At 36.3% G+C, this 27,608-nt stretch overlaps 1 protein-coding gene across 4 annotated transcripts in view; it reads right to left on the bottom strand.

The window, feature by feature from the left end:
• Positions 1 to 27,608, bottom strand: part of HNF4G (hepatocyte nuclear factor 4 gamma) — a 91,943-nt gene that overhangs the window by 27,193 nt on the left and 37,142 nt on the right. For 2 of the 4 annotated variants that reach the window (XM_081116262.1, XM_081116260.1), the window contains exon 2: positions 12,043 to 12,090. The exons of 1 other annotated variant lie outside the window; for it this stretch is intronic. The gene's annotated coding sequence lies outside the window, so the exon portion shown is untranslated. Of the gene's footprint in view, positions 1 to 7,803; positions 7,870 to 12,042; positions 12,091 to 27,608 lie in introns of those variants that run through there. One more of the 4 variants, XM_081116263.1, reaches the window with a different exon arrangement.

Genomic DNA, 27,608 nt, shown 5'->3' with positions numbered 1-27,608 from the left:
GGACATCGCAGCCCTACTCACAAGAGCCAAGAAGGAAACAGTAGAAACATCCGTCGGCGGATGAGTAGATTAGAAAATGGGCTTTACAGTGTAATACTGTTCAGTCTTAAAAAGGAGTGAAGAGCTGAAATATACCACAGCATGGATGCATCTTAAAAACGTAATGCTAAGTAAAATAAGCCAGTCACAGAAAGACCCAAACTGCATAAGTCTACTAATAAGAGAAATCTAAAGTGGTCAGACTCATAGATTCAGAAAGAACAGTGGCTGCCAGGAGCCAGGGGGAGGGAGGAGTGGGGAGCTGCCAGTCAAAGGCATAACATTGCGTTTGAGAAGCTGAATAAGCCAGGAGCTCTGCACAACACAGCAAGGCCCGAGATGCGTTGCACGATTAGAAATGCCTTAGAAGAGCAGATCTCATGTTAAATGCTCTTACCAAAAGAAAAGCAAATAAAAAGGTTTATGAAGAAATAAACTGCAACATGGGACAGTGTTCTACCTTTTCAGTAATCGGATAGATGCAAAATTAAACAATTAATGCTCTCAAGAAGAGAGAAGGTGCCTGCCACTTAAGGAAGTTAGTGTCCCGTGGAAACTACGAGGGTTTCCCACAGAGGGAGCTGAGGCCTGAATGAGCCTGGGGGGCTGGATATGTGGCGACTGTTAGCTTCTCTTGTATCGATTTCAACATGAGATAACTTGACTTTATACATTAATTTATATCGCTCCTTATGCCCAACCTCTCCTCTCTGCTTCTAAAATTAGGATAAATTCAGAATATTTTTATTTGCTTAAAGAAGAGTAGGGAAGGAAAATGAGGAGAATGAAAAAAAAAAGGGAAACAGAGGAAAATGTCACAGAGAAACAATTTTAGTCATGGCTACTTTTGAATTTTGAATTACGCAGCATAACCAAAGCAAGAAGCACACTCTTTGGTATTTGGGGTGTTTTCCATTCAATGGTGATTGCGCAATTTTCATAATTTAGTAACTTTGATTTTTGGAAGCACGCTTATGATGCAATCGAACAAAATAAAATTATACATTTTAATTGCATAAACCATAGATATATGAAAAAGTTAAGGCATGCATTTATATACTTTCACATAAAGTTCAATTATTCTCAGGAAAAGAACAGATTGATCCCACCCAGGGAGCTTTTCATTATTGCTTCATCAAGTACTATTTATAAGTAAATTCATTAAGACTACATTAGATTAAAAGTTTAACTAGTTATAAGAAAAACTATATTAACTTTATGCCTAGGTGATATAGAAGCAATTACCCTTAAATAAATGGGACCTATGTTACTAAACCTTACATTTAACATAAAGTTATGAGTACTTTTAAGTTAATTTCTAAAGGTTTAATTGGGAAAAACATCAAATATTCATGCTAATTATTTTATTATATGTTTTTATTGATTTTAGAGAAAGAGAAAGGAAGGGAGAAGGAGAGAGAGAAAAAAACAACTGATGAGAGAGACATAGATCAGCTGCCCCCTGCACACCCATTACTGGGGATCAAGCCCACAACCCAGGCACGTGCCCTGACCGGAATCGAGCCTGGGTGCATGGGGACAACGCCCAACCGACTGAGCCACACAGGCAGGGCTCATGCTAATTCTTAAGACAGGAATTAATAATAAGTAGCATATATATTCTAAAGTGAAATATATAAACTTAATCTGTGTACAAAAATATAAATATACATATATAATAAACTATAATCTACTGAAATTCTCTCTTAACAGAGGCCACTTAACAGAGGTCACTGTTCAGGAAGCTGAGCAAAATATTACTGTTCTTCGGGTGATCTCGTGGTTTGTGAGCTAAGGTGGACCTTCTTAGCCCTACTCGGGTCACATACCTCAGAAAGGAAGAAAATATTACTTGTAGATAAAAGGCTGATTTTAAAGAGCACAACTAATGTTCTTGAAAAACGTCTCTCTCAGAACAGTGGTTCTCTAAACTGGCATGTGCCATATGGTATTTAAATTTCTTTAGAGCAACATAACAGAAGTTGAAAACAACATAGTGTTTTAAAAAGCAACTCAATTCACTATTGACTTATGCAAGATAATAGCAGAAACAGGTCTATCTTATCTGCAAGACTATTAAGCCCGTTAAATTGTTCTATACTTTATATTTGATTTAATCATTCCTTCATAGCGTGATTTAAAATAGAAAACAGGCTAATAAAATTCAAGGTTATTTTCATAAAAGAATTTGCATGAAAATAATTTGAAATATTAATATCAATATTAATACATTCTACTTTTATCATTAATACATTCTATTTAATATCAATATTAAAACATTCTATTTTTAAGTTATAGTTAATAATTTTTTAATGTAAACATATTCCTTCGAGATCACTTTTCATTACTAAAAATAAATACTAATTCCAAAAGCACATTAGTAGTTTCTCCTGTTTCCATATTTCACTTTTTCATGTGTGAAGGCTACACAAATGTGATCACTAAAAGTCAGATGAAAAAGAATGACAATCCAGATCAACTCCGTGCATGTTTCGGTATTAGCAGAGAACCATTAAGTGGAGAACTCTACCCAATAAGATGGTTTATTAATTCAAAGCAAAGCGTCCTTTCATTTCTCAAAAAAAACCCACACACCTCAATTTTTAAAAAATCATTATTTTCCATATTGCCACTGTCTTAACCTAACTATTATTCCTCTTTTGAAATAGAAAACTTGTCTCCTCTCCATTCAACTTTTGATGAGGGAAAATAAGCATATTAAAAATTAAAACAAACAAAAATAGGCCTGTCAATCTTCAAAGCAATCTGCTATTACGGTCAGGGACAGAAAGATGTTTGAAATTAGCTGAATTCTGCTTTCAAAGAGCTTCACAGATCCTTTCTTAAAGCTCAGATTATATATCATTTTTAGATAAACAAAAACAATTTTTCCTTGTCTTTTTTTCCTTCTTCTAGCAGATGACTGTGCAGTGACCAGCAGAGCCCCATAACTCATCAGGTCATTTAAGTCAAAGTCATTCCCAACATTTAAAAAGTCTCTTATTATTTTTGAAACGTTCTTGTCTCCTAGAATTGCTGACCATTCTTAAACTAAACTGAACATCCACAGATCTGTTTGCATATGTTTATAATTCCTTTCAAATAATTATAGTTATTCCATAGTTTATCGCTCATGCATATTGTTTTTCAATTCATGATGATAGCCCAAGGAAACAATTTTAAATCCTTATTTTAGACCCGTCTTTAACTGATCAATGCAAACAATTCACATCACCACTAAAATATGCCATTTTGTCGTAAAATCTAAATAAATTGAACACAGATCTTGTCAAATAGTGGAATTTATTGAGATATATGTTGCTATTCTTTATAATATTTATGATTTGCCTCAACTTCAAATTTGTTTATTTGCTAATAAAACATCAGATTGCTATTAAAACTAGTTATACAAGTAAATGTACAAGGCAAAACTAAAGATTTGAAACTGTATTATAACTAAATCAACTGCTGTTCGGATAGATGAGACCTAAATGTAATCAAGAAAATACCCTGAATGAAGTTAAGAGATGATGTGAGAAATCTCCATATACTAAATTTTCCTTCAGGGTCAGTTTCCTTGTGATTCTAAACAGACTCTCCTTTTCAGAAGATAAGGAGCTGATTAGCATTAAATTATTAACGAATATAGATATCCTGGTAGGGAAAAAAAAAAGCCTGGATGTAAGGAACATGTTAGGATCTGACAGTCACTATTTCTGCATTTCCTTTTACAATGGGCATTATCTTTGTGGCCGCTGCAAGCTCAGCAGGAGTCATCGGGAATGGTGGAGATTGCGGTGGCATGTCGATACCAAAGTTGCTGCACTGCGCAAATTCAGGGAAGGAAGTTTTCCATTTGGGCCACTATGTATATCAAGTGTGTTCCGAAGAGGTACAATATTTAATAAAAAGCAGCAGTTTTACTTTGCTAAGTGCACACACTCGGTCATTGGAACAAAAGTATTCTGACTGTTAAACTTTAGTATGTGGGAGCCAATACACATATACATTCTACATGCACACCTACAGGCATGCACACATACATAAGAGTTACTATTTCTTCCTTTCAGAAATGTAGTAATAGGTTATGTAGAGAGTCATACACTCAAGAACTGCTCAACACCCTCCCTAAAGCTTCTGTGTATAACAGGGAGAACATCATATTAAAGTGATACTTGATTTAGCTACAACTAAACATTTGCACTCCATTTCATAAAGGTAGGTATCTGATGGCCTTAAATGAAGTGATAAACATGTCACCTCCTTTGAGATAAATTTCTTTTTTTAAAAGCATATGGATTCATTTTTCAAAAATGCCATAATAAAGTGTTACTATAATTTTCTATTCCCGAAGTTTGATTAATCCTTTCCCCCCTAGAATGCTTTTTTGTCACACACAGTAAAACTTTTCCACAATAATATAAGTGGGGAGCAAAAGATTCAACCTCGTTACTGTGAAGTTAGTAAAATGACCCAAGTGAGCTTACAGAACTAGTTGGCTTAGAGGTGAATGTCGGGGTCTTGACACATATTCCTAGGTTTTGTGGGTGTGGGTGTGGGTGTGGGTGTGTGGTTTTTTTAACCCTCACCGGAGGATATGTTTTTCATTGATTCTAGAGAGAGAGAAGGGAGAGGGAGAGAGAGGAAGAAACTTCAACGTGAGAGAGAAACATAGATGAGTTGTCTGCAACCTGGGTATGTGCCCTGACCAGGAATCAAACCCTCGACCCTTCGGGGCATGGGATGAAGCTCTAACCACCTGAACCACACCGGCCAAGGCCCCAGGTTTTATACATAAAGTGTAACTCATTTACCCCGAGCAAACCAGAAAACTTTCTTTTATGATTTTCCTAATTTTATCTTGATATAATTATTCTTTATATGTATATATATTAAAATCTTGACAATATAGCAAAGCCAGTCTACATGTATCTTATCATTTCTATAACCAGGTCATATTGATTCATCCTAAGTAACGCATTTCTTATTTATCCCTACCTGTTCATTCCCAGCTTTCCTAATTCAAGATAAAATCACTTCTTCCTGCGTGAGCTATTGCAACAGCCTCCCAGTCCTTTTACCTCCTGCTTCCTCTTGCCCATACCTCTCATCACGTGTATTCTGTATGCAGGCTACTGCTCCTAAAACACGTATTTTCTAATGCCCTCATTCTGATATAATGACTCTGACAACATAAAAAGCATATAGCATGTGGACATAAATATATAAGGAAGGTTTTCAAAGCTACTTTGATACAAAATGATCAGACTTTCTCATGATGACCATTTTAAACAGATAAGACTAAACTTGTAATTTCTTGAGTCCTTGCTGCCACTGAGGAAGAACAGGTTGGGCATGTAATTACAGAAGGTTTTAAATTGCTGACTTCAGTTTCCTTTTATTAGGTTTCCCAAATTCACAGCAATTCCTTCCAGAGTGATAATCTTACTTAGTTATTCATATTCCTTACTGTATCTAGTTTTTATCCTATATATGCTGTGCACATATGTACACCATAAATTTTTATTTAATAAATATATTAAAAGAAAGTCAACCCATGTGAAATGTGTGTCCACTACAGGTTTTTAAAAGATACTCAGATCTCTCTGTTCAAATTCTAATCTGTGGATACATGGGAGTGTATAGTTGTGAAACTTTATCAAGCTGTACACTTAAGATATGTGTACTTTTCTTTATCTATATTATACTTCAATAAAGAGTCTAAAAAATTAATCTTCTGTAAGATTATATCTTAAGGAAATACCACTATTTCTAAGAATTTGAGGTAGCCCATGTAAAGTGTCCTCCATTAAATGTTTCATTATTCAACACACATCAGTACACTAAGAATATTCTTAGAGAAGTAATAATTATTGATATTTCTTATTTATCCCTACCTGTTCATTCCCAGCTTTCCTAATTCAAGATAAAAGCACTTCTTCCTGCGTGAGCTATTGCAACAGCCTCCCAGTCCTTTCACCTCCTGCTTCCTCTTGCCCATACTTGTCATCACGTGTACTCTGTATGCAGGCTACTGCTCCTAAAACACGTATTTTCTAATGCCCTCATTCTGATATAATGACTCTGACAACATAAAAAGCATATAGCTTTTATGATTATAAGAATATAGAAAAGCAAATATACAGGATTATAAGAATATAGAAAAGCAAATATACAGGATTATTTTTTTCTGGTCAGTTATAATCAATGTAAGTGTTAATGAAATGTCTTGGTAACCTTTTTACCAAATGTAACGCTCGCTTCAGTATTATGGGCTTTGGGGAGGTTTTAAGAAATTCTTTGAAACTCTTTACCCTAAAAAATGTTCCAGGGCTCAGCAGTTCCATCTGCATGCTTATACAGCACTATTGAATATTGGAGCTCCCTCACACATTCAACACTCTCAGAGAAGTACAACAGATGCGTCCTCAGTCTTCACCTACTGCTCATCACTAGGGTTCAAAATATTGAAACAATTAGTTTATTATAGATCAAGCAGTAGGATCAATGTGTTTTGTTTGAGAACAAAAGAAAGTAAAATAAACGATTTAAATTTTTTCTACAAGAAGTAGCCATCTCAGCAAAGGGACTTAGAGGCTACTAAGAGAGCCTATCATATGATAGAAATATAATGTCCCAATTCCTTGATTCTAGAGGGAAGAATGAGCATCTGGGAAAAGCATGAGGGAGAAGATTGGTCATCCTGTGGATTCAAGGAAGTCGCTATTTCTTTGCATCATTTATAGAGCTGGGATTCAACACCGTTTTTTCTGGTTCCAAAAGCTTTGCTTTTTCTTTTATGCCATCTGTGGTTCACTTCAATTCACTCCGTCTAGCTATTTAGACAAGCAACCAGACTCCAGTGAAAGTTTTTCCATTCTATGGGCATGGCATCTTTCCTGCTTTATAGTAACTTATATGACATATCACTCTTGAACTATCACTTCACCAAAATTAGGTGGCATATTAGGAAAACCTTCTAACTATATCAGTGGTGTTCCATGAGGGGTGATTTCTTCCCCCAGGGGACATTTGAAAATATCTGGAGACATTTTTGGTTGTTGCAACTGAGAGAGAAGAGTGATATCGGTACAGGTCAGGGATGCTGCAAACACCTTAAAACGACAGAGCACCCACTAAGAGCAAGAATTATCTAGGTCAAATGTCAATAATGCTGAGGTGGGGAAACCTCTACCTACAGTATAGTAAACCTAGGCCATGTGTCCTCACTTAAAATTCAACATATTTTAAATGAGAATCAATAGTGGTTATGTACTTAAGTATTTTGAAAACTATAAGGATCTACTGTGATAATAGGCTTGATTGAGCCTTTTGGAAATTCTATGGAACTGTTTAATCATTAGGTGTTTATTTAATCACTTATTTAAAAGTTATCATTATAAAATAGATGTTTGTATAAAGATATTCTGGTATACTCTAAGCTATACAGACATAACCTCTTATACATCATATGAACCCACTATCCCTGAGGCAGTAATATGCACATAACAAATTTGTTTAATTGATAACTAATATAAAAGCATAATTATAATTCCTGGGCAGAACCTTTCACATAGAAGTCTAACAAATATAGCTTTTATAGCCTTCAAAGTTAATCAATCACTAAGCATTGGCAAGGGAGATAAACAACAGCATGAGATACGGAGTGAACTATAAAATAGATATGCAACAGACATTTTAAAAGATAATCTTCATCCAAAAGGTAATGACTGTATTTTTTAATGTCATTGAAAATATACTCACAATACAGTCTTTGGATTTTCTGTTTGTGTGTCTCCTCAACTGGACTTTCAACCCTATAGTCACTTCTACTCAGTTCTTTTTGTGAGATCTTTGCTGTTTTCGCTGTCAGTTCTTAAGCTCTTAAGTTTGGCAATCCCATCTTCTGTCATGGTTACGATTATGTACATAGGCATAAAATTCCTATATATACACACATATACAAACATACAGACATTTAAAGATATAGATAGAGAAAGGACTAGGGATAGGGAAAGAGAGACACAGAGACAAAGAGACAGAAGAGACCTGTATATTGAAAGCTATTAAGATGCTACGAAAGAAACTGAAGACACAAATAAATAAAAAGATATTCCATACTCGTGGATTGGAAGAATCAATAGGGTTAAAATATTCATATTATCCAAAGCAATATACAGATTCAATGCAATCACTATAACAATTCCAGTGGCATTTTTCACAGAAATAGAACAAATGATTCTAAAATTTCTCTGGAACCATGAAAGGCCTCAAATAGCCAAAGCAATCCTGAGAAAGAAGGGAAAAGCTAGAGACATCACACTCTCTGATTTCAAAGTATATTACAAAGTTACAGTAACCAAAACAGAGTATAATACTATTGGCATAAAAACAGACATACAGATCAATGGAATGAAACAGAGAGCCCAGAAATAAACACACACATAAATATATGGTGGGTTAATTTAGGACAAAGTGGCCAAGAGCGTACAATGGGGAAAGGACAGACTCTCAGGAAGCCAGTTCAATCGGGGAGTCTAAGCTCTGACTCAGAAAGAAGGTCAAAGGGAACGATAGTCTAGTAATCAGGACACACACTACCTTGCAAGAATGAAGGGATATGAAAATGAGGTGGCCTGTTAATTATTTTCTCTGATTAGGCTACCTATTTTTACCCATGTACATTTAAATATTAATCAGAGATCCACTACAGTACAGTATTATTCAAAAGCATAAAAGGAGAGTAGCTCAAGATAGACAGCCACTGAAAATGGAGAATAAGAGTGTCCTGCTTATTAAACTTAGTATTTAATAATTACTAAAGCTGCCTGTAAGTTTTATGATAGATTTTATTCTTGCTATCTTGTAAACCGAACTTTCATGTTTATGGTATTAGTTTAGTATTTGTTTGAACTTTCAAACTCAGATTCTTATAAAAATCTCTCAATCCTTTATTTTCACATCTATTATTATTTAACTTTTAGATGAGCTACACAGTGTCTAGTGGACCAGAAGAATGGTATGCGGTGGTAAGGGGAAAAAGGTACAATTGTCTATAACATATGCCTGATTAAATTATTTACATAATCACTTTTAGAAGCACACTCAGGTCTTTAAAATGCAAAAGGTTTAATTGTCACTAGGAGAGAAAATGTAGTAAAACTAACCAATTTTAAAAGTGCAATTTTACATCCAGTGATGTTAAACTCAGGGGATGTCTTTTCCTAATTAAAAAAATAAATTAAAATGTGCTGTGTTAGTTATTACAAACAGACTGTCAAGGGTCATTCCACTTAAATCACTGAGTAATAAGCAGAGTTAATTATTTAAAGTCTATGGATCTACCAAATATTTAAAATGTAACTGAGAGTTAAGTGGATTCATCACATTCTCCCTCAGACGATTTTAAACTACGTGAAAAAGTGGCACGAATCCTGAGATATGTGTATTTGCAAGGCTTGTTACATTACTTTTTGCAACTCATATTCTGGACCTTGCAACAGAACTCTCTCTAGCAGGGGATCTATTTGCATCTGCTTATGAGCCACAAGACAGTGAGGCCGACTCGAAAAGACCGCAAGGTAAAACAATGTTCTTGCATATTTTGCTTTAACTTTGTCTATATTTTGCTTGAGTGAATATAATTTCAATCCACCGTGGTTTGGGAGATTCCAAACTTTTGAAATCTTTGTGCTGTTTATCTTGTGCTGGGGAAAAAATTATAGAATGAGATGGAGAAGCCAACTCATGGTTGGCCATGGTCAATCTCCAATTCATTTGTAAATTTGTATATTTGGAAGCAAGAAATGCGGAGCAGGAATCAGAAAGGCGCAGCTGGCATGACGCTTGGAGACATCTCAGGCTGATGCCTTCGCTTGTGGTTGAGGAAACAAAGAGAGTAAAGTAACCTGCCAAAGGTTCACCGACAAGTTAGCCAAAGAATAAGGTTTAGAAATCAGTAACTACATCAAATGTAACAAGTAAAATCAGTGCCTGCCCTCCAAAGCTATCCGATTTTCAGAGAACGTCAGCACAGGAAAACTGAGAGACCTTCTCTGTACACCTTAATAAACTACTGATAAAATCCTCCGAAAGGAAAATGTCTCAGTGATCGTCATAGTAAGTGTTAAGAGATGAGTGTATCCCAGATTCTGGTAGAAATTTCTCAAATCGCCTACATTAGTGAGTGGAATTATGAAATATCTACCCTCCTTTCCACTCTCAAACCACCAAATATAACAGGTATAATTCAAAAGCCCGACATGAGAGAAGTCGACAGAGTCTCAAACTGGCTTCCACAGTTCATAATTCACTTTATTAGAGCCTAGAGTTACTTATATATAAGCAATAAGGCCATTTTAATTTGTAATAAAAACATCAAGAACCTAATAAACAAATTGTCATCAGTGAAATATAAATACACAATTTAGACAAAGGGAAATACAAATGGAAAACCAACATATAGGAAATGTCCAAACTTGGTAATAATCAAAGGACATTAATCTCAAAAATGTAACTTTATGCCTAGTAAATTAGCTTATTTTGTAAATAACGTTATTTGTTGCAGATAACCAATATCATTCATATAAAGTTAATAACAATGCAAAATGCCCTCCCCCCAAATGTCTGCACATATGTGTATGAATATGTATATATCAAGAGCTAGTAAAATGCTTATAGCTTTTGACCTACCAGTACCAGTTCTAAGAATATGTCTTTCTTGAGATTTAATAACCACAGCTACACCTGGTATTTTAAAAGCAGAAACACTGCTGTTTAATATAAAGAAAGGGTAAAGTTATATTTTCTGTTTTCTTTCCTGATCATCCCCGGGATTTTATTGGCTTTTAGGATTATGAAGGCAATTTAGACTTGTGTAGTCTGAAAATAGTTACAATGATTTTTGTGTTCTTAGATCATCTCCAACTTCAGTTTTACTGACTTTTAACTAGTTCCCGCCTCGAGCCCAGGTTATGGCTTGTGATGGCATGATTTTCCCATATGTGCCTCCCTCCCACTGGCACACCCAGGGCTGTGGGCAGTTCTCTGCACTGTGGCTGTAACTATGCCACTTTCTGTCTCATTCAAAAAATCATTTCTTAATTCAAGAGAGTGTAAGAATTTTTATAGGCACAGCACTGATTCAGTTCTAACATAAAACAAACAGTCCCCAGGCTTAGGTGGAGCATTATAAGAAACACATTAGTCACAATACACACAATGACTGTAACACATCAGCCTCTTATGGCACCATGAATAGGAAGCGCTGATCAAGATCAGCAGCCATTGCCCGGCCGGGCGTGGCTCAGTGGTTGAGGGCTGACCTAGAATCCAGAAGATCAGGGTTCGATTCCCAGTCAGGGCACATGCCCAGGTTGCGGGCTCCATCCCCAGTTGGGGGTGTGCAGGAGGCAGCTGATCAATGACTCTCGTCATTGATGTTTCTCTCTCTCTCTCCCTCTCCCTTCCTCTCTCTGAAATCAATAAAGATGTATTTAAAAAAAAAAAAAAAATCAGCAGCCATTGCCCTGGCTGGGTGGCTCAGTTGGTTGGAGCATCATTCAGTAGTCCAAAAGGTTACGGGTTCAATTCCCAGTCACACACCTAGGTTGTGGAACCAGTCCCTGGTCAGAGTGCACATGGGAGGCAACCAACTGATGTTTCTCTCTCACATTAACGTTTCTCTCTCTCCCTCTCTCTCCCTCTCTTTCTTTCTCTCTCTCTCTCTCTCTTCCTCTCTATAAAAATTAAGAAAAACATCCTAGGGTGAGAATTAAAAAAAAAAAAATTAGTAGCCACTGCTACATATGTAGGTACAATGAAATATTACTCAGCCATAAAAAAGAAAGAAATCTTACCATTTGTTACAGCCTGGATGAACCTAGAGGGTATCATGCTAAGTGATATAACACTGTCAGAGAAAGACAAATACCATATGATTTCACTTATATATGGAATCTAAAGAATAATATAAATGAACAAACAAAATTGAAACAGACTCACAGATGCGGAGAACAGACTGGTGGCTGCCAAAGGAGAGAGGGGTTGAATCTGGGTGAAAAAGGTGAAGAGATTGATAAGTACAAATTGATAGTTATAAAACAGTCATGCAGATGTAAAGTACAGCATAAGAAATAGAGTCCATAATATTGTAATAACTATGTATGATGCCAGGTGGCTACTGGAAATATCTGGGAAAACACTTTGTAAAGTGTACAATTATCTAACCACTATGCTGTATACCTGAAACTAATATAAAATAATATTGAATATAAACTGTAACTGAAAAATGTTTTTAAATAAAATTTTTTAAAAATCAGCAGGCACTGAAAGCATATCATGAAAACAGCTCTAACTGGAAGCCAAAAACTCTGTACATTACTATTACTATTACTAATAAAAATAATATATAACATTTAATAGATGATTACTCTTTGCCAGGCCCTGAGTTATTTTATGTTTCATCTTATTTAATACTTACAATAGCTATGTTGGTGACCACCATTTTCAAACTGAGGCTTAAAGAATTTAAATTCTAGACCAAACAAAACCAAACACAAACATAGGGCTACCCAATGTCAAACTCTGTACTCTTAACCAATGCTTTTGTTTACTGTAGAAAATTTCTTCAAGTATTTGAGAATTACTTTTTAAATGTTTTTATTAATTTTAGAGAGAGAAAAAGGGAGAGGGAGACATGGATAGAAACATCGATGAGAGAGAAATATCAACATGGATCGGCTGCCTCCTGCATGCCCCCCACTGGGGATTTGCATTGACGAGGAATTGAACCGGCGACCTCTTGGTGCATGGTTTGACACTCAACCACTAAGTCACACCAGCTGGGTGAGAATTATTTACCTATGAAGTCTTCTACATAGAAAGGGACCCCCTCTCCCTCCAGACTCTGAACTTCCCTTCCTGTTGGCACTGCCACTATTCTGGAGTTGCTGTGTATCTGTCCAGAGAAAATCTATATATGTCAAAACTGTATGTGTACCAGTGTTTGTGTAGTTTTAAAATACAACTAAATCATAATACACATTATGTCCCACAAATGTCTTTGTTTGACAGTATACCCAGAACATTTCCGTATCTTCATTCATCAGGTGACCACTCTCCCGATGGACAGCTAGGTTGTCTCCGGGTGTTGGCTATTATAGGTCATGTTACCATGAAGAGCCTCCAGATGTCTTTGCTAACAATGTGGGAGTCTTTTTAGAGACAGTATCCCTGAGTCAACAGGTATAGGCTATATTTTTTTTCCTTTTTGAGAGATAAGGTCAAATTACATCAGTGATTATAATAATTTGCACACACACCAATGCTATATGGTAACAGAAAACCTGTTTTCCCACAACCTCATCAATGCCAAATACTAAAATACTTTTATTTTTGTTAAACTGAGAAATAGCACATTGTTGTTTATACTTGCATTTTAAAAATTATTTTATAGACCAGGCATCTTATGCTTAAAAGTTTAGTTTTTTCTTTGAACTACATGCTCAAGTCCTTTTGTCCATAAAATTGGTTGCTATTTTTTTATTCAAAAAGCTCTTTATATATTAAAATTAATATTTTTCTACATTATAAATTACCACTTTTGTCATGAGATCTTTTTAAATTTCACATAGCCAAATTTCATTATTTGTTGTGTCCATATATTTTACTATGTTTATACAAGTATTCTCATTAGGTTTTGAGAAAAAATATTCTATTTGTCATTCTTTCTCACAACTTTTATAACTATTATTTTACATTTAAAACTTTATTTTATCTGGAATAATTTAGATAATATATGAAGGAATACAATTGTAATTTTTTGACTGAATACTGGTCCATTATCTTTTAGCAATCATTTCATATAGTCCCAGTGTGCAAAATAAGTGCGTGTTTGTGTGTGTGTGTTTGTGTGTATTTAGAAATACATTTGGACTGTTTCATCTTATTGATCTGCCATGTACCAAACTGTACTAAATGTTTTTAATTACTGTAGTTTTATAATATGTTTTAAAACCTGATAATATCTATTATTCTTCCCAGGGGGTGGATAAATTAAAATATATTATAAACATATATATGAGTATATACATAAATAGTAAATATATATTTATTTATAAGTCAGTGGTTTTACTAATATGCAAAAGATTGTGCAACCAGCATCACTATCTAATTCCAAAACATTTTCATCCCCCCCCCAAGAAGCCCATGCTCACTACCAGCCCCCAAACACAACCCCTCTCTGCTTCTCTGTTAGATTTCCCCATTCTGGACGTTTCATACAGATGGGATTGGGCAGTGTCTCTGTGTGTGTGTGTGTGTGTGTGTGTTGTCCCTTTCACTTAGCATAATGTTTACATGATTCATCCGTGTTGACATTCTTTTTTGTTGTTGAATAATACTCTTTTATGGGTATACCTCATTTTGTCTACCATTCATCAGTTGGTGGAAATTCGGATTGTTTCCACCTTTTGTCTATTATGAATAGTACTGCTATGAACATTGGTATAAAACTATTTCATATGAACATATATTTTAAATTTTCTTGGCACACACCCAGAGAGTAGAATTTTTGGGTCATATGGTAACTCTATGTTTAACTTTTTGAGAAATTGCCAAACTTTTCCCCAAAGCAGCTGCAACATTTTACATTCCATCCAGCAACGTGTATGAGATTTCAATTTTTCCACAGCCTTGTCAAAATTGTCACAGTTTGTGTGAAGTCTTATATCATTATTGTTTCAAATTGCATTTCCCATCCATGTGCTTTCTTTGCAGAAATACCTATTCAAATCCCTTGCTGCCCATTTGTAACTGGGTTATATATCATATTATTATCACAGTGTAAGTGTCTTTCTATATGCTGGATACTAGCCCCTTATCAGATATACAATTTGCAAATATTATCTCCCATTCTGTGGGTTGTTTTTTCACCTTCTTGATAGTGTCTGAAATACAATTATTTTATTTTATTTTTTTTGAGGAAGGTTAACTAGATGCAGGGGCACTTTTTTTTAATTTTTATTTTTTAAAGTTTCTTTATCTTTATTGTTGAAAATATTTCAGATGTCCCCTTTTTACCCCCATTGATCCCTCTACCCTGCATTCACCCCGCCCCCAGGCCTTCTCCAGACTAACATCTGTGTTTATGTGCTTATAAGCATTTAAGTTCTTTGATTAATCTCTCCCTGTCCACTCTCCCATCCCCTCATTTGTTCCATAGAAGCATGGAACAAATATTTTTAATTTGGTGAAGCCCCAAATTATTCTTTTGTTGATTGTGCTTTTAGTGTCATCTCTAAAATTCCATCGCTTAATTCAAGGTCATGAAGATGTGAAGCTATGTTTTTCTTCTAAGAATTTTATAGTTTTGGCTCTCATGTTTAGGTCATTGATCATTTTGGTTTTATTTTTGTATCTGGCATTAGGTTGGGGGTGGGGGGGTCCATGGAACAAGAATATATGTATCTGTTGCACTGAGCATGCCTTTCCTCTTTTTCTTTTGAGTTGGTATTAATACTCTGATATAAGGGATTATGTGGTAGAATTTAAGGATTATAACTGATTCCCAAATGTCTTCCCTGAGGTATAAAAACTTTAAATGTCTTTTTAATTTCCAGTGAGGTCTCTATTATATGTATAGTATATTAATTATATTATAGTACATTTCTTAAAGTATCTTTATATTTTTTGAAAATTTTGTAACTAAAAATAAAGACACTGGGATAATGGTAAATGCAATTTGAGTTTACTTTCTAAATTGATTTGGCATAGCATAGCATGAGAATCTTCTTTTAATAAAAAAATTCCATAGAATCCTGTGAATAAACTCTAACAAGAGGGACAAAAGCTAGGAACACAGTGAGATCCTTTCAGTACTGTAGATAAAATGAGGAAAGATTGAGGGGCAACCAGGAGGAAAAGAGACTTGATAATAGGAATTAAGATGAGATAAAGATTTTCTGCCCCGAATTTATAACGACGCGCTCCTCTTCAGTAGTTACAGGAAACAGTTATCTTTTCTACATTTAGTTATTAGACATATCACCTACTGAGTTTTACACCCCTTTAGTTTCTCTATTATGTCCAGCAGTTCAGACTTCCTTCTACAGATGTGATCTCTTCTGCCTAATGAAGTTGAATATGTTTTAACAACACACAAACACAAACACATTTCCTTCTGCCAATAGAGAGCTGACTTTGTGTTAAAACAGCTCTTCTACGTACCTAAGGACCATCGGATAGCTTAAGGATCGATTGAAATACAAACACACAACCCTTCTCACTCACAGCATTTATACACCCTGTCAAATCTGGTGGGAAGCAAGCAGAGCCTATGTGGACCCTACGCAATCAACTATTCCAAATCATAGGTCCTTGGAGCTGAGGGTGTGTACTTGCTACAACAACCAGTCACAAACAGCCAACTGGACTTTCAGCTCTAGCCAATCAAATGAATTTATTTTGCTCCTACACCTTCTGTATGTCTTTCCGCAGCTCTGGTGTGGTGGAGCACTCCCAAACCTTCTATTTAGGCACTTCCAATTGAAATTTATTTTTGCTCAAATAAGCTCTTACGATTTTTTAAAATATGTTTATTTATTTATTTATTTATTTGTTTTTATTGATTTTAGAGAAAGGGGATGGGAGAGGAAGAGACTGATGAGAGTGAAACATCCATTGGCTGCCTCCTACACACCTCCTACTGGGGACAGAGCCTGCAACCCGGGCATGTCGACAGGAATCCAACCAGCAACCTCTGGGTGCACGGGACAGTGCTCAACCAATTGAGCCACACCGGCCAGGGCAAACTTTCAAAATGTTTAATATGCATCAGTTTAACTTTTAACAATATAGGTATGAATAGATATATGGTTTCACACATATTTTAAATTTTTATAAAACTCATATATATGAAGATACGAGTGTGTGTGTACATACGTATATTTACATTATTCAATCACGTTCCAATCTGTAATCTGTCCTCTCATGCACCTCAGGCATACAGTAAGTCTGCAGACGGCCACCTGTTCTTTGTGTCAGGCCAATCCTGTTCAGAAAACGGTCCCCTCCCTGTCTCCAAAAGGGAACAGGCAGAGACCCCTTAGGATGGGTGACTCTTCTCTCAGTTTTTCTCAAGAAAGATCAGCCTCAGTGCTTAGAAACCCAAGCTGAAAATATCTTTCTCATGGGGCTCCTGCGAGGAGATGAGCTGCTGGGGCTGATAGAAAAGTAATGGACTTCAGGACACTTGAGGCCAATCACCTAATCTCTCCTGGGCTGTGGTTCTCTACAAAGTGAGGATAGTAAGACTCATCTCAGAAGACTGTTTGAAGGAATAACGAAATCATTTACATGAAAACTCTATGGAATCTAGGAAGAAATGTGGTAAAAGTTGGTTTTTACTCAGTGAGAGTGGGCCATACATGTAAAATGTTGCACAAACGTGGAGGGTTACGCTAAAGCTCCAGTTTCATGCTAGACTGTGCATTTTATAAGAAAATACTCTCTGTTTCAACCAGCTTTTTAGTTTTCCTTCTGACCTTTCATCATGGAGCTACTAAAGGGACAGTAGGAAAACCTTCCCTTCCTACATGTTTCTGGCTGGATAGGTTTTTACAGAAAACAATTATTTAACCAGATAGGATGGTGTCTATTCTCAGATGCTAGCGAGAGTGATACAGACAATCAATGCTGAAAGAATTTAGAAAGGAAGAAACAAGCAGGTGGGCACAACAGGGAGAGACTGCAGGGGGCGGGACAATTCAGCTAGGCCATGAAACGGATTGATGTTAAGAAACAAGCATCCCAAGCCAGAAGAAGAGCATGAAAAAAGGTATAAAAAACTCATTTTAAAGATAAATGCCTTAAAATTTTTTAATAAAAAAATTATATCTGATAAACTATTCAGTTTTAAAAATAAAATTTGGATAACTTTTTAAAAAAGATGAGTGCCTTCAGTAGGGAGGAAATAAGTGAAACGAGGTCATAACAATTTATGTTGGCACAAAGCCACAGACAGGAAAATCCACACTCCCCAGGAGCCAACCGTGCCTGGAGAGCACAGCACTGAAAAGGGCTGGAAGCTTAAGGCCGTAGCAGCCTCACTGTCCACAGCAGCTTATTGTGCCATCCCTTGGCACGGGCTTGGCACAGCACTCCGACTGGATATAACTGGCTTCTTCTGCTTATAAATCTTCATAATGGAGCTAAAGCTCTGTCTTCTGGTGGATTTGTGTTTCCCATTTCATTGAGAATTACAGTGATCTTAGAAATATGTTTTCATGCTCTTCAGAGTTGTTTCTATAATTAGAAACAACTGACCACATGATCCTATGGTTCTAATGCACGATTGTTGTCTATTTCCTTCATTCTCCACATGTATCAATTGGTATTATATAAAAATATAATCATAAAACTAAATCCTTTAGCAAAAATTATATATCAGTAATGTCATAACCATTGCAAATATCTAGTGTATGCATTTATTCTTCCCATAAACATTTGGGTAGATATTACTATTTTAATATATATTTTTTAGAGTAGAAAAAATACTTATTTATAAGGACCTCATTACTTTCCTCAAGTCAAAGAGCTCATAATGATAGAGATAGGATTGAAAAGTCTATGCTCTTCTAACACAATCAAATGAATGTTAAGGAATGGAGGAGATGACTAGCTTCCTGGATTTCCAAACTATAGGGGCACTAAAATAACTCCAGCTCTAATCCACCAAGTGTATACTGGTCCTGAGCCTAACGGTGTAGAAAGCCAGGGAAATGGGCAGGGGAAACGCCTGTTATTAAGCTCAGACCTCCTTCTGTGGGATATTTTTCTATGTGTGTGTAGTTTCAGTCAGCTAAAAGTAGGCCATCACAATTTCAAAGTACTCTGTTTACTGGACACAATGCGCATTTTTATTATCTAAATTATAACCATTAAAAAATCTTATGGTTCACAAAATAAAAGAAAATCTAAGAGGTGAGAATAATTCAGAAAAAAAAGCATTTGCAATTTTTTTTTCAGAACAATGACTCTACTACATTGGTACAACTGAGTTAAATACGTTCATCAGCTCTGACAAACAATATTTTAATAGAAACTGTTCCCTCCATCATTAAATACACATCCTTCAAATACTTTAAACTTTTTAGTTTGAGAATGTGCTAATTAACTGTGTGTAGTGCTCGGTCTGGAACATACACATATAAGATTTATCACATTTTGTATGAATATATCAGAAATGAGAATGACAGAAGGCATAATCATCATCATCAGGAGATCATATTTGCAAAATAAAACAGGAAGAAACGGAGTTCATACGAAGCCTGTGGTCAGTAAACACACAGACTTTTCAATATATATGAGACCTCAGAAATCACAAGCATGTCAGACAAGAAGAAAAGAGGTCTTTACAAGGTGTCCAAGCAATAAATAATTTACAAAGCAATTTAGAAACCTCAGCAGTCACCACTTACGAGGCTGTGGTGGGGAACGGAGTCTATATTTGTAAAGAAGAGAAGAATCGATACAAGGAGTAAGCTGTCAGTTTTTCCTATAGTGTCAATATCTCAGGCTGGCTGCTTCCACTGGTGCTTCTGTGGAAACAATTTCCAAAAGTAGGCTACTGAGTGACGTGCAGCATGGATTAGATGATTTACTTTAATCCCCTAACTGCATGTTGGAAGACCAATAGCCCAAAAGGAATACGGGAGAGCCTGAGGACAAAGCAACCTATAATAACAGTGTGATTTTGGAATGGTTTATACTCAAGAAAACCCCAGTGCCGCAGAAAGCTCCATCCAGAATAACAAGCCAAAATGAGAAGGGGCCAGGGCAGACTTATACTATCTGGCTACCAGGAGGATCATTCACAATATTAAGAGACCTGATTAAACAGATTTATTGGTGAACTTCCCGATTTTAAGTCATCAGATAAAATGGTGATTGGATCTCCAAACAGCAATGAGCAGTCTTAAGTCCCTTTTCGTTTGGAACTATGTGATAAAGATCTAGTAAAATTTTTTGAAAGTGTATCTTGTAAAACTCAAACATAGTTTTAGCACTGAATAACTAGGTGTAATGTATCTCATGAAACCCGAAGGTTATAAAATTAAGTTGGCTGTAAGCACAGAGCAGTGGGCAGGTTCAGAGACAAGGGTAGCAGAAAAATCAGTCCACCGCTAGCCACTGAGGAAGGTTTAACAAAGCTGGCTCCCCAACTCCACTGCGATGTGACTTCGATCATTTAAATAGGATGGGTTCAATTTAGCTCTACACCCTTCCAGCAATACCAATTCTGTCATTATTAAAAACATCAATCATTGTTCAGACCTTAGAGCAGATTATTTGTGAGATATTGAGGTGTGTGGGAACATCTGTCATTAAATTGGAAGGCACTGTACTGTTGGGACAAAGAACTAAGAGGTACATATAAGAATAGATTTATTTTTCCAGTTCAGATGACTTTGGACAATTTTCTCTCTCTAAGATGTAGTCTTTATCCATAAAATACAACAAAGACGGTCCTTACTCCGTAAGTTTTTGGTGGAGTCTCCATGAGATTACATGAAAGGTTCTCGGCACAGTGCCTTACAGCCGTTCATTCATTTCTTCAACAGATGTTTACTGAGTCCAAGCTCTGTCCCAGTCCCAGGCCAGGCACTGAGCAAACAAGGTTGACAGTTACTGCTCAATGAAGCTTCTAGTCTATTGAAGAAGACAGACATTCAAAAGATACCCTAAGTGATCAATTATAATCGTTACAAGTATTATATAGGAAAATTAAAGTGTTAGGAGAACATATAACTGGGGGACATACCTGGTCTGAAGTGACCCTGAGGATCAGCAAATGCTTTCTTAAGAAAGTAACATTTAGTCTGGAACCTAAAGGAGGAGTAGCCAGGCAAAGAGAATTCTAGAGAGGGCCCTGAGTTAAAGCTTTGTGCATTGTAGCATTCAGGCTCCGGACTCAGAGACAGTTTCCATAATTATGATCATATGCATTATGTATTTGTATAACCTGTTCTTTTCATTTACCATTAATCTGTGAGCATTTTTCCATAATATTAAAAGACATCAATTGTTATGGCTGCTCAATGCTCATAGTGAAGGTAAATAATAACTTACTTAACCATTCTCCTGTTTAATCATTTGATGTGTTTCTAATAATTTCTACCTTAAGAAATGCTGAGAGAAAAATTCTCAAGTACTTGAGACTACTTTCTCATAATGTTCTATTGAGTCAAAGAAAAAAAAATATTGTCAATTTTCCAAAATTTTATTTCATTAAAAGAGTAAAATTTACATTCTGAAAGGTGGCCATCCACTTGGCTTCATTAATTTGAATCTTTCTTAATTTTACTTGTAACTTTATTTTTGAATCTTTAATAATTCATATGAAAGTGTCATCTGTATAAAAAATTGTACTAAGAGGCTAGTTATTCATCAATGCTGATAATTATTATCGACCAAGTATATTAACACAGGGATCATGGTTCTAAGCCAGTATAACTAATACTACTTATTAAGATCTTATGATTAGCCTGTTTAATCCTGGAATGGGTATTATTAAAATTTTTAAGAAAAATATCTGGTACATACCTAGTTCTAAAAATATTATTTGATTAAAATGCTATGGTTTTCCCGAGTTTTAATGAGAATAGACCTATTATTAAATAAGAGCACTTTCAGATCAATGATATTGAACTTCAGTGAAGGGCGACACTGACTGTATACTTTTTAGAGAGAAAGTAAAATGAGTCAACTGAACAATTTAGACTGTGAGGCTACTGGGTGAGAAGCAGGGGGCAGTGTAACAAAGGCTGAGGCCCTGTGGGCAGGAGCCAGAAGCTTCTTCGCTGGGCACAGTAGGTGGCTGGTTCTTTTTTAAAGAGAGAACATCTCTGCTGACTTTGAATACAGGCCTGTTGAAAAGAAAAGGTGCTGTGCAGCAGGAAGAGCTCTGAGCCACCCAAGCCGCGTACGCAAGTCCCTCTGCGTGGGAAAGAGAAAGCGAATGTCTCTTGACTTCAGATAAAATTAGAGACATTTATTGGATCCATTTGAAATAAATAATTATTTTAAATCAACACTACTTTTAGAAACACAATCAACTTTCTTATTTATTTTAGTAAAATGTAACATGATAAACAACTGATTTCCTCATAAGTGAAAAGCTATCATTTTATCATAAACACATTTCAAACTTTATTTTCCGATGCCTTCGCATGTTCTCTCCACATGTCTTTGAGTTCAGAAGTGTTCAGCTGTCATCCTGAACTCCCAGGCACTACTGAATACACTGTTATTTAATCATAAGCAGAATAAGGGGTTAGATTAAAACTTTAACTAGATTATGAGAATTGGGAATAAAATGATGGTATAAATCTGTTGTAAACACTACCACTGTTACGTAAAGAATTAAAATACGAGTGTTTCAAATTGTGTGTGTATAATTTAAATTCAAACACATGTTTGAGATGGAAATAAGAATAGCGTGAGCACCAACAGAGCAATATTTAAAAGAATATAAATGTATCAGTATTCCAGCGTATTCTAGTGTACTGAGTGGGCACTCAAGATGCCCAGGCAGGAATAACAATTTAAAAAAACAAAGCACATCCTAATACAAATGATCTCTTTTAAGATTAGCACAGGAAGGGCACATTATAACCCTCCCAAACTTGCAGATGAGACTTCTGATTTTCTTCCAGGCAACTGGCTGACTGCCTGCCTCTTCCATAGCGACAGTAAGAACCATGAAATGTCCCTCAGCCTCCCACCTGTTTGGGGAGACGTTTATGTCACGCTGCAAAGCATCACGTGGGAGACACAGGCTGAGAACAAAAGATTCTACCTTTGAAGATGACCCACTTACAATGTGACCATCTTGAGGACATTGTCACATTGCTCTTGACAGTCAAGTTTGCATTAGTTTTATTAACACCATGATTTTTTTCAAGTTTATATAAAAAGGTTGTCCGAACACTTCCAGTAAGATTCACTACACTTTGGTGAACAAAGGTGCAAGTAAGTAGGCTGTGTTCATGTCTGGGGGTGAAGACGCACAGGCATGTGTGGTCCAGAGGTGACATTACACAACTTTATTGTTGTTCAGGCATTATTCATTTTTGTTTTTTGTTTTTAGTAATGCTTCCAAAAGCTAAAAATTTCACATACAAAAATTGAAAGTTACACTTTTTATTGAAATAGAAGTTGGTAATATTGGTTGTAAACTTTCCTGTGGGCAGTCCCCAGGAACCCCATGAAGGCTGTGTTCCTTGTCGATGAAACGTGCTCTCCAGGGAGTGCCCTGTGGTCCCACCATTCTCTTCTAATCACGCCCCAGCTCGCTAGGCCCTGTAGGAATTGGAGATGGCAACTCTCCGCATTCCCATCACCAAGACAGAATCCTACCACGAAGACAGAATCCTATCACCCAGACAATCCTATCACCCAGACAGAATCCTATCACCCAGACAATCCTATCACCCAGACAGAATCCTATCACTAAGACTGAATGAAGAACACCAAGTGCCCGTAAACGATACTAACACGCTCTTCCTGAAATTCCACGGAAGGAGCGTGTTTCCCTGGCTTAAGAAGTCTATTGTTGCCCGGCTGGTGTGGCTCAGCAGCTGAGCGTCGACCTAGGATCCAGGAGATCGCGGTTCGATTCCCGGTCAGGGCACATGCCGGGTTGCGGGCTCGATCCCCAGTCGGGGGCGTGCAGGAGGCAGCTGATCAGTGACTCTCTCATCATTGATGTTTCTGTCTTTCTCTCCCTCTCCCTTCCTCTCTCTGAAATCAATAAAGATATATTTTTAAAAAATAAATAAGTCTATTATTCATCACAGAGATGGCCACAGAATTGGACCTTGAAAAACAAGTAAAATTGGGATTGGTAAAAACGGGCAGATGAGTATGTCGTGAGACACGTGGAGCGTAAGGCAGCGGTGCCCTGGGCCTCTGACTCCCGCCGAGGAATCAGGAAAGAAGAAATGAAGATAAGATGCTAAGGGGGAAGGAGTTCCCGATGTAACCTAGTCACGATCAGTCTTCACCCTATGGAAGTATTTTCCAAATAAATTTCAAGCATTCTATCCACAGGCAAAATGCGAAGTCAGAGGGTGGGGAGGTTAAAGCCTCCCGATCTGTTCTGAAAAGCAGCAGCCTAATTCCACCCTCTGAGACTCAGCCTCAGAGATCAAGTTACTGACTCAAGGCCACTCTGCTCAGTGAGGTGACTGGCCTTTATAAATTACTCAATAAAGTGAGTTATCATTATCAGTCCGAAACGATAAACAAATGGAAGATTCACATGGTTTTTTCCAAAGGTAGAAGAAAATCCAGACCTTTTGTGTGAATTATAAACTAAACAGAAATGTAGGTTTTTTTTTGAACAATCTTAAAGAACTGCTTAAATCATAGTGTTCCCCCTGCCTTTGCTTTCTCAGAGGGGGACAAATTGCTGAATTTCTGACACCTCTTGAAAAACGATCTTCAGGTTATTGTACATCTCCAGAATAGGAGACTACACATATCAGAGGCTGCCGAACCGTCTCCGCGGAGGAGCCAACTAAACACAATCCTCTCCTAAGGACAGAGCGCTTCACTCCACACAAGCTGCATTTGAAAACCACATCAGCGAAAAATGCAAGAAGTAGGTTTGACTTGTGCCAAATACAGCCCATTTTTTAGGTGCATGGATCTGTTTACTATTCGAGGATAATAGTTTCTTTTTCTTTAGGTAAAGCAATCATTTGTCTCCATTTGTGAGTAAAACTAAGAGATAAAAAATCTAAGTGACAGATCTATGTTTTTAAATTAAATAATTTTTTATTAAAGTATAGTTGATACTTAATTATATCCGTTTCAGGTGTGCAACATGGTGATTCTAATCTAGGTGTGATCACCATGGTGAATCTAATTACCATCTCAGGGACGATTCAGAGAGTTATGCTTGAAAGAAGGAGAATACTGTGCCCAACTGATACTCAGGGCCAATTCTGTGCCAGGCATTCTGCAAGGCCCTTTTCTCCTTGAATCCTAACTGGACCTATATGGTGATGTGCTATTGTCCCCACTTTACAGATGACAAAACTGAGTCTCAAAAAGGTACAGTCACTTGAGCAAAAACACAAACTCCTGACAAGACCAAAATTCTAACCTGAATTTATTTGACACAAACACATTCTCAAGTCACCACATCACCTTTGGGGACTCCAGAGTCTAACAAGCCACTTAAAAAAATTTTTAGAGTGGACTTGTAGCTCCTGTGTTCTCAGACTCAACATATAGCTCTTAACATTGCTATAAACTTTATATCCTCACTGTGAGAAAAATATTTGTTAAAAAATTCCACCGTACAAGAACCTGGACTGTGGAATCCATAGAACGACAAGTTGAAGGACTTTAGAATACCTGTGAAAGTATCATTAGAGCTTTGAAAACCACAAGGTTCCTTAAAAGGTTTTCATCCTTCTGTCCCCAGAATCATTTAAATTTCAAAAATGTATATACGTAAGCTCATGAATCATGAGGACTTGTTTTAATAATTTTTATAACAGTGAAAATAGTAACACAAAGAAACACAAGATCTGGCAGAATAGCAAACCCTCGGTTGTGGTTTCATTCCACTTGGACACAGATTCCATTTAGAATATTTACACACTCAGAAAAAAGGTGTTTCTCTCCTGTTTGTCCACTGACTGCCTTTCTGCTGTACACACGTTTTCAAATTTGGTCTAGAAATTAACTGTCTATATAAAGACTTGGAGGATTTGATTCTAAATATACATGATCGAACAGACAATGGTATTTCTCCATAGTGTGATTTAATAAATATTTTAGCACTTAAAGTCCATGGTTAAAAAATTACCCTAAGAATCCTTTCAAAAGAAGTGGGGGCTGGGTGGAGGTGGGCAAAGGGTGGGATGGGGCCATCTGTAACAGTGCCAACAATAAAAAATAAAGTTAAAAAATTCCTCAGGGAATACATGCGTGCATCATGTCAAACGGTTTCATTTTCAATTTTAGGATAATCTCTAAAAAGAAAATATTTAAGATATGTGAAGCTACACTGGCAAATGTTTCTAATTGATTCTACAAACTCCAGTACAGGTGATATCAATAAAATTGACAAGGTGCTGATAAAACAAGTAGATTGACGGGATCTAATTAATTCTAAAGCTAAATACTGTCTTTCATTTTATTTTGAAATAAATAAGCCAAATTATCAACCACTTCATTAAATGAAACTTTTACACTAATATAAAATAATACTGAATGTAAACTATAACTGAAAAATAAAATTTAAAGAAATCTTTTATGCTTAATTTTCAAACTAAATTTACTCATGAATATTAGAAATAGTAATACTTTAGTGGGGGCACTTACTCCTCTCTCCTGATGGGTCTTTCTATGGAACAGGAGCTCTCCTGACCTCATGTCACCCAGTTCTCTACCCAGCCCCAGATGAGGGGAGACATGTCTCTGGTTGGCACATCTGGGAACACTGAACTGGACCACAGGGGCCCTCTTTCCCTGGGAAACAAGTTGCTAGAAAGTTCCCACAGAAGGTTACCCAAAGCAATTCCTACTTCCCAAATTCTCAATAAAATATGACAGGAATAAAATTACAATATATGTAAAAACACCTTTTGAAAATCATGCTTCATTACGTTATCTCCTCACAGATGCTAAACTGCATAGCATGTTAATTTTGACAATAAGTTCAGCCTGATAAGTATAAATAGTAACATAAGCCTGATATTGAAGTTGACAGTGAGACATACACTCAAACTCAGAAGTTTGCATGAGAAATTGAAAGTCAATTAGAAGGTCACATACAAATTGCCAATTGTATACACTTAACATATATATTTAGTTCCTTCTCTATAAGAAAAATTGTATTTCTATGGTTTATTGTAAAAGAAAACTAAGACTGGAAACTGGGCTTTTTCTTCTTGGCACTTGAACATAAAAACAATAAATGAATAAATTTAAAAGCCTCACTGAAGCTGTAGGTTTCCAGGGCTCATCAATATAACTGACCCATGAGCCATTAGTGGGCCATAAAGTAAGAAAGCTCAATAAAATAATCATAACCTCACATGTTTATTTAGTGCTGAGGCTTAAATGATAGACCTTTGTACTTGACCATGCCTAGAGATAGTATTATTACACTTACACACACACACACACAACACACTTAGCTCATGGTCTCTCAGTTATGTAAACTCATATACACATGTTCATGGGACACCTGCAATGCCATCATAGCTTTCCTTTAATAAACCACAAGGGGGCCTTATTTAGTTTCCTTTTCTAAATAAATAACTTAAAGCAATGCCTTTTTAATTTAAATTACAATTTATGTAATTCTTGACTTCTGAATCGCCTCTGAATGGCAGATACACCCAAATCAAAGAGAAAGGCTGAAATAATGTGAATATATTCCAACCCTTCCTAATTATATTTCTATCGAGCTTCTGCACTTCTTTCATTGTTATCAAATTCATTTTAACTTGTTTTAAAGACATTTGGATTTGGGACAAATCCAAAAT

The sequence above is a fragment of the Miniopterus schreibersii genome (genome assembly GCF_964146895.1).
Source record: "Miniopterus schreibersii genome assembly, chromosome: 17".
In the NCBI taxonomy this organism is placed as follows: Eukaryota; Metazoa; Chordata; class Mammalia; order Chiroptera; family Miniopteridae; genus Miniopterus; species Miniopterus schreibersii.
This window is presented reverse-complemented; position numbering and strand designations above follow the sequence as displayed.